Raw genomic sequence first — 8,855 nt, forward strand, 5'->3', positions numbered from 1 at the left:
TATGGTATTTTAGCTGTAGGTCTACTGTGGTTAATATGGTATTTTAGCTGTAGGTCTACTGCAGTTAATATGGTATTTTAGCTGTAGGTCTACTGCGGTTAATATGGTATTTTAGCTGTAGGTCTACTGCAGTTAATATGGTATTTTAGCTGTAGGTCTACTGCAGTTAATATGGTATTTTAGCTGTAGGTCTACTGCGGTTAATATGGTATTTTAGCTGTAGGTCTACTGCGGTTAATATGGTATTTTAGCTGTAGGTCTACTGCAGTTAATATGGTATTTTAGCTGTAGGTCTACTGCAGTTAATATGGTATTTTAGCTGTAGGTCTACTGCGGTTAATATGGTATTTTAGCTGTAGGTCTACTGCGGTTAATATGGTATTTTGCAGATGCTTTTATCCAGAACTGTCAACATTGATAGTGACACACATTCAGTAGAGGCCTCTGGCACTAAGAGAGAATATGTATACATAAAAGGATTAAACACACCTCTCTGACTATGAGTCTTTTCTTACCCGTGCATTTGTTTACAAGTTTCCTCATTTGTTTACAAGTTTCCTCTTCCCTAATTTGTTTTTGTTTTTTTAAAGGAGAGGAATCGTGGAAATCCAATTGCAAAAAAGGTCTATGTTGTGAGGTGAGCTTTTTGAAGGACATGCAGGGAAATATATATATTTTAATACAGCGCCAATCATCCTGGGTTAAACTCCTCTCTTGTCTGGCTCTTTCTACGTTGTGAAGGGGGCTTTGAATTCAGCCGGTACGTCACTGTCCAGTTTACAGATAACCTTATAGATGACTTTCTTCCAGGATGGGTCTGAGTCTCTGGCCAGAGAGATGGCAATGTAAAACTCCTGTAGTGTGATCTCAGCCACCTCAAGAAACCTGTCGGGGACCTGTGGATAAAAGGCACAATCAGTTCGATTTCAAAAGGGCAATCTGCAATTCAAACAAAGCCGCTACCATTTTGGATAAAAAAGATGATGGGTGCTCGAGAAATGTAACCACTTGCAAATGTATAGACAAGAGCTATAGATGCAATGACTGACCATCCCTGAGATCAACATTATAGCTCTAACCTATACAGACCAAGGACTGTATGATGACATCGGAGTAGGATATGGAACATTTTCTCATATACAATGTAATTCTGACACTTTTGTCAGATGTGTTGATGATAAGGAAGTCAGTCTCAGAAGGGGGACTTGAAGAGGGAGATGGTAAGTTATACATGCTTTTTATGCCAACATAAATGGGTATTTCTTCAGCAGGAAATGAATTCATTTTTTGTGGCTCTTTGGCACCCATCTGTTCTAAATGACTCGTGCTCAGTGGCCTGAGAGAGGAGATCACAATGCTTGGGTGAGTAAACAGGCTGGCAGGTGGCTTTTTTGAAGGGGGGGCAGAGCAGAATAAACATTTCAGTCTCTTGATGGACTAATGAAAACTTCTAGTCTCCAACCAGCTTTAGCAAGCAAGACATCTGACAGAATAAGCAACAACAACAAAAGTAATGAACTCTCCAACTCTACCCCTCTGAACGAACGTTGTTAATCAGGCCCAAAATTATTGGCACCTGAGATAAAGATTAGCAACAAAAACAAAATTCAAATACTGAGCGATTGTAAAATAAAAAAATTGGATCTTTTTTTATGCTAACATAAGAGCACAGAAAAAAGTTCACAACAAATGATCTAAAAGCTGGGGGGTGAATATTGGTACCCCTGTTTTCAATACCTGCCCTTGCGAGGATAATGGAACGGAGCCTTTTTCCTACTCTGTTTTATGAGATTCTAGAACACATTGGAAAGGATCTGAGATCATTCGTCCATACAGAATCTTTCCAGACCCTTGATGTTCTTTAGTCTGCTCTTGCGGACTGTCCTCTTTGAATCAAACAATCGGTTTTCAATGGGGTTCAAGTCCGGAGACTGAGATGGCCGTTGCAAAATTTAGATTTTTGTGGTCAATTAACCATTTCTTTCTGAATTTTGATGTGTTCTCTTGCTGGAAGATCCACTTGTGGCCAAGTTTCAGTCTTCTAGCAGAGGCAACCAAGTTTTGGGCTAAAATATCCTGGCAGTGAGTTAAGTCAATGATGCTGTTGACATAAACAAAGGCCCCAGGACCATTGGAAGCAAAATAGCCCCATAACTTCAAAGATCCACCGTGAAATTTTAGGTTATTTTCTGCATCATTCTAGTGTAATATCATCCAACAAGTGTAAAAAATACCTGAAGTTGGCTAAACGGCATTGGCCCTTGGATTGGAACCTGTGTTATTGTCAGATGACAATAGAGCTCTTTGGCCATGCACATCAGTGGTTGGTTGTGTTGTTGAAAAAATGATGTGTTTGAAGAAAATAACCCCATGCCTACTGTAAAATACCCATAGGGAAAAAGAACTACTGTTTTTGTTTGCACAAAAAAACACTAGTGTTTACTCTAGTGTTTTTGTTGATATGATTGTAGTATACGTAGTATTCACTGTAGTATTTTTGTGTAGTAATGCAGTACTGCAGTAGACTAGTATTTACTGTATTTTTTGCAAACATTACTGCAGTAGCCTGTAGTATTTACAATGGTATTTCTGTTTTATCTTACTTATCTACTTTTTATAAGGTTTTGTCCTTGAGGAAATCAACTGGACAAATATTAAAAGATCAAATTGTCCAAAACCTATAAGTTGGGCTGGGGTCTGAACAGCTCAGTTCATAGGGTCTAACCTTTTCTCTGACCTGTTGGGAACACAATATATAGACTATAATTGGCATGCAGGTTTCTCACTCATCGGTGGCACAAATTGGGATATGGGGGTGGGGAATGGGCAGGGCATATGCAAATTAATATTAGAATATCGATACAATTTGCCGTACAGCAATACTACCAAAAGCTATATAGTAAGCACTACATGATCGAGGTATACTATAGTGTGGAGTATAATATTTTACAGTATACTACACAATTATACAGTAAGCACTACATGATCAAGGGAAACTAGAGTAGTATAGTATACTACAGAATACAATATAATTCTATAGTAAGTACAAGAGTATTCTATAGTATTCTGCAGTATTTTTTTAAATGTGGGTATGGTGGTGGTCTTTGATGTTATGGGGCTACTTTGATTCGGGGACCCGTTTGTGGCTTCAAAACAAAACCTCCACAAAGCATCTTTATATATAAACATAAGTGTTTTTATTTTTTTTATTTGTATGTTCACCAACTCACCATACTGCATTGATCTTTGTAGATGTGTACAGGTATAACACTCAAACAAAAATCTGTGTTTAGACTTCCACTAAAATACAGTACACTACATCAAATCAAATTTTTATTTGTCACATACACATGGTTAGCAGATGTTAATGCGAGTGTAGCGAAATGCTTGTGCTTCTAGTTCCGACAGTGCAGTAATAACGAACAAGTAATCTAACTAACAATTCCAAAAAACTGTCTTATACACAGTGTAAGGGGATAAAGAATATGTACATAAGGATATATGAATGAGTGATGGTACAGAGCAGCATAGGCAAGATACAGTAGATGATATCGAGTACATGGCCAAAAGTATATGGAAGTATATGGACTCGTCAAACATATTCCGAGATCATTGGCATTAATATAGAGTTGGTCTCCCCTTTGCTGCGATAACAGCCTCCACTCTTCTGGGAAGGCTTTCCACTAGATGTTGGAAAATTGCTGCAGGGACTTGCTTCCATTCAGCCACAAGAGTATTGGTGAGGTTAGGGACTGTGGTTGGGTGACTAGGCCTGGCTCGCAGTCGGCGTTCCAATTCATCCCAAAGGTATTCGACGGGCTTGGAGGTCAGGGTTCTGTGCAGGCTAGTCAAGTTCTTCCACACCGATCTTGACAAACCATTTCTGTATGGACCTCGCTTTATACACGGGGGAATTGTCATGCTGAAACAGGAAATGTCCTTCCTCAAACTGTTTCCATAAAGTTGGAAACACAGAATCATCTAGAATGTCATTGTATGCTATTTTCATTCACTGGAACTAAGGGGCCCGAACCATGAAAAACAGCCCCAGACCATTATTCCTCCTCCACCAAACTTTACAGTTGCCACTATGCAGTCGGGCGGGTAACGTTCTCCTGGCATCCGTCATACCCAGATTCGTCTGTTGGACTGCCAGATGGTGAAGCGTGATTCATCACTCCAGAGAATGTATTTCCACTGTTCCAGAATCCACTGGCGGCGAACTTCACACCACTCCAGCCGACGCTTGGCATTGTCTATGGTGATCTTAGGCTTGTGTGCGGCTGCTCGGCCATGGAAATACATTTCATGAAGCTTAAGACGAACCGTTCTAGTGCTGACGTTGCTTTCAGAGGTAGTTTGGAACTTGGTAGTGAGGTATGCATAAAAAATAATCTGTCCTGGATTATTGCACTTCAGCACTTGGTTGTCCCTTTCTGTGAGCTTTGGTGGCCTACCACTTTGCGGCTGAGCCGTTGTTGCTCCTAGACATTTCAACTTCACAATAACAGCACTTACAGTTGACCGGGGCAGCTCTAGCAGGGCAGAAATTTGACAAACTGATTTGTTGGAAAGGTTGCATCCTATGACGGTGCCACATTTGAAAGTCACTGAGCTCTTCAGTAAGGCTATTCTGCTGCCAATGTTTGTCTATGGAGATTGCATGGCGGTGTGCTTGATTATATACACCTGTCAGCAACGGGTGTGGCTTAAATAGCCCGAATACACTAATTTGAAGGTGTGTTCACATAGTGCTGTGTATCAGTTGTACATGTAGACTTCCACTAGCACACCTGTTGTACATGTAGACTTCCACTAGCACACCTGTTGTACATGTAGACTTCCACTAACACACCTGTTGTACATGTAGACTAACACACCCGTTGTACATGTAGACTAACACACCCGTTGTACATGTAGACTAACATACCTGTTGTACATGTAGACTAACACACCTGTTGTACATGTAGACTAACACACCTGTTGTACATGTAGACTAATACACCTGTTGTACATGCCAACCACCCATAAACAATGTATTATGTATCCTATTTTATCCTTTGGCTGTCTGATCCACCTGATCAAACTTAAGATGTATTTATTGGTGAAGATATGCATTAGAAATACATTAGAGAGGTGAAGATGTGAGCAGCACAATGAATCCTAGCCTCTTACGACCATCCTGGTCTGACATTCTGTTCCTCTATACAGATATATATATATTTTTTTACAATTAAAAAAAATTCAGTGTAAATACACTTAGCAAAACAGAATGAAAACTCTAGATCAGGATGGTCATATGAGGCTAAATGACTACACGAGCGAGATTCTCTTTGAATACACAAACAAGATGTTTTAGCCTACCTGAAAGTCATTGGCCTTGTTGTAGTGCATGTTGAGGGCTCTGAAGAGCTCCGAGTCTCTGCTCACTGCTACGTCCCTCACACTGTTAACTCCCTCCACTCGGGCCTGGCGGGCAAACTTCTCCATCTGAATATAGTAGAACTCTCTGAAGTTACTGAACCATTTAATCAGCTGGGACGTGGTACACCGAGTGAGCTGTATGGGGATGCAAAGAAACAAACAGTAAGTACATTCTAAGTTATTCATGCTTTTTGTTATTTCATTTTGTAGCATTTTATTTAGTTTGTGTGTGTGTTTGTCATCCCACTGTTTTTGACTGTCTTTGTCAATAAATCATCTATGAACTATTTGAATAAAAGCAAATTGCCCACAGTTATGTGTTCAGTGATTGTTTTCAATTAAGGGATTTTAGCTCAACATTGGTTTGCCCATTCAGGCATTCACTCTACCAGTAGAACACACCATAGGATAGATCCTTCACTCTACCAGTGGAACACACCATAGGATAGGTCATTCACTCTACCAGTAGAACACACCATAGGATAGGTCCTTCACTCTACCAGTAGAACACGCCATAGGATAGATCCTTCACTCTACCAGTAGAACACACCATAGGATAGGTCCTTCACTCTACCAGTAGAACACGCCATAGGATAGGTCCTTCACTCTACCAGTAGAACACGCCATAGGATAGATCCTTCACTCTACCAGTAGAACACACCATAGGATAGGTCCTTCACTCTACCAGTAGAACACACCATAGGATAGGTCCTTCACTCTACCAGTAGAACACACCATAGGATAGGTCCTTCACTCTACCAGTAGAACACACCATAGGATAGGTCCTTCACTCTACCAGTAGAACACACCATAGGATAGGTCCTTCACCTACCAGTAGAACACACCATAGGATAGGTCCTTCACTCTACCAGTAGAACACCAGTAGAACACACCATAGGATAGGTCATTCACTCTACCAGTAGAACACACCATAGGATAGGTCCTTCACTCTACCAGTAGAACACCAGTAGAACACACCATAGGATAGGTCCTTCACTCTACCAGTAGAACACCAGTAGAACACACCATAGGATAGGTCCTTCACTCTACCAGTAGAACACCAGTAGAACACACCATAGGATAGGTCCTTCACTCTACCAGTAGAACACACCATAGGATAGGTCATTCACTCTACCAGTAGAACACACCATAGGATAGGTCCTTCACTCTACCAGTAGAACACACCATAGGATAGGTCCTTCACTCTACCAGTAGAACACACCATAGGATAGGTCCTTCACTCTACCAGTAGAACACACCATAGGATAGGTCCTTCACTCTACCAGTAGAACACACCATAGGATAGGTCCTTCACTCTACCAGTAGAACACACCATAGGATAGGTCCTTCACTCTACCAGTAGAACACACCATAGGATAGGTCCTTCACTCTACCAGTAGAACACACCATAGGATAGGTCCTTCACTCTACCAGTAGAACACACCATAGGATAGGTCCTTCACTCTACCAGTAGAACACACCATAGGATAGGTCCTTCACTCTACCAGTAGAACACACCATAGGATAGGTCCTTCACTCTACCAGTAGAACACACCATAGGATAGGTCCTTCACTCTACCAGTAGAACACCAGTAGAACACACCATAGGATAGGTCATTCACTCTACCAGTAGAACACACCATAGGATAGGTCCTTCACTCTACCAGTAGAACACACCATAGGATAGGTCCTTCACTCTACCTAGAACACCAGTAGAACACACCATAGGATAGGTCCTTCACTCTACCAGTAGAACACCAGTAGAACACACCATAGGATAGGTCCTTCACTCTACCAGTAGAACACACCATAGGATAGGTCCTTCACTCTACCAGTAGAACACACCATAGGATAGGTCCTTCACTCTACCAGTAGAACACACCATAGGATAGGTCCTTCACTCTACCAGTAGAACACACCATAGGATAGATCCTTCACTCTACCAGTAGAACACACCATAGGATAGGTCCTTCACTCTACCAATAGAACACGCCATAGGATAGGTCCTTCACTCTACCAGTAGAACACACCATAGGATAGGTCCTTCACTCTACCAATAGAACACGCCATAGGATAGGTCCTTCACTCTACCAGTAGAACACCAGTAGAACACACCATAGGATAGGTCCTTCACTCTACCAGTAGAACACACCATAGGATAGGTCCTTCACTCTACCAGTAGAACACACCATAGGATAGGTCATTCATTAACAAGATACTTTTTTAATACCTGGACATCGGAGAAAAAGGTTTTGAGTACGTTGGAACTCGGGTAGCGAGTGTAGAAGAACATCAACTTGGCTTTCTTCAGGTGCTGTGTGGTCAGACCCTCCTACATGGCAGGTTATGGAGTTAACACATTCAGGTGCTGTGTGGTCAGACCCTCCTACATGGCAGGTTATGGAGTTAACACATTCAGGTGCTGTGTGGTCAGACCCTCCTACATGTCAGGTTATGGAGTTAACACATTCAGGTGCTGTGTGGTCAGACCCTCCTACATGTCAGGTTATGGAGTTAACACATCCAGGTGCTGTGTGGTCAGACCCTCCTACATGGCAGGTTATGAATTTGGGGCTCCCGAGTTGCACAGTGGTCTAAGACACTGCATCTCAGTGTATCCCATGCGGATGTATGGATGTATCACATCCGGCCATGATTGGGAGTCCCATAGGACGGCGCACAATTGGCCTGGGGTAGGCCGTCATTGTAAATAAGAATTTGTTCTTAACTGGCTTGCCTAGTTAAACAAAGGATACATTTTAAAAATAGGGGTGGTGGGGGAAATGAAGCTAACACATTCAGGTACGGTGTGGTCAGACCATGTCAGGTTACGTAGCTAACACAATGAACTCGAACCATGCATACATCAGAAAATGGATGAAAATACATTGTATTCCTAGAGTGAATCATGTCCTGTACCCTTTGATTGTTTTCATCACAAAATAGGTTTTCACTATATTGCTACACTTCATTATAGCCTAAGCATAGACTTCCTTTGAAAACAAGCTTCGGTTCCGGAATCCTGACACATCTTAAGACAGATATTATTTTTTACATCAATGTTTTTCTCTGTTCTGCAATTATTAGACTACACTCAGATAGTAGAAGCAATTTCCTTAGGAGTAGAGATCACAAGATCAAAAGGGCAAATTCTCCTTGAAATGCATCCTACCACAGCTACTAATGCTCCCCCAAGCCTCATAGATATTGTTCTCCTGGAAAGACAGTAGAACATTGGATACTTGTTTATGGACTATCCTTGTGGGCAGAGGAAGGTTATTATTGTGAGACACTTAGCTAAACCTCAAAGACAGGCAGAAGCTTTCTTAGACACGGTATTATTGATACGAGTTGTACTACTTTATATCAGAAGCCAATTGCCTCACTAAAGAAAGCTTACCAAAGAATCTCTTGGTGGAAATGCCATGCAT

Source organism: Oncorhynchus tshawytscha, linkage group LG05 (assembly GCF_018296145.1).
Source record: "Oncorhynchus tshawytscha isolate Ot180627B linkage group LG05, Otsh_v2.0, whole genome shotgun sequence".
Lineage (NCBI taxonomy): Eukaryota > Metazoa > Chordata > Actinopteri > Salmoniformes > Salmonidae > Oncorhynchus > Oncorhynchus tshawytscha.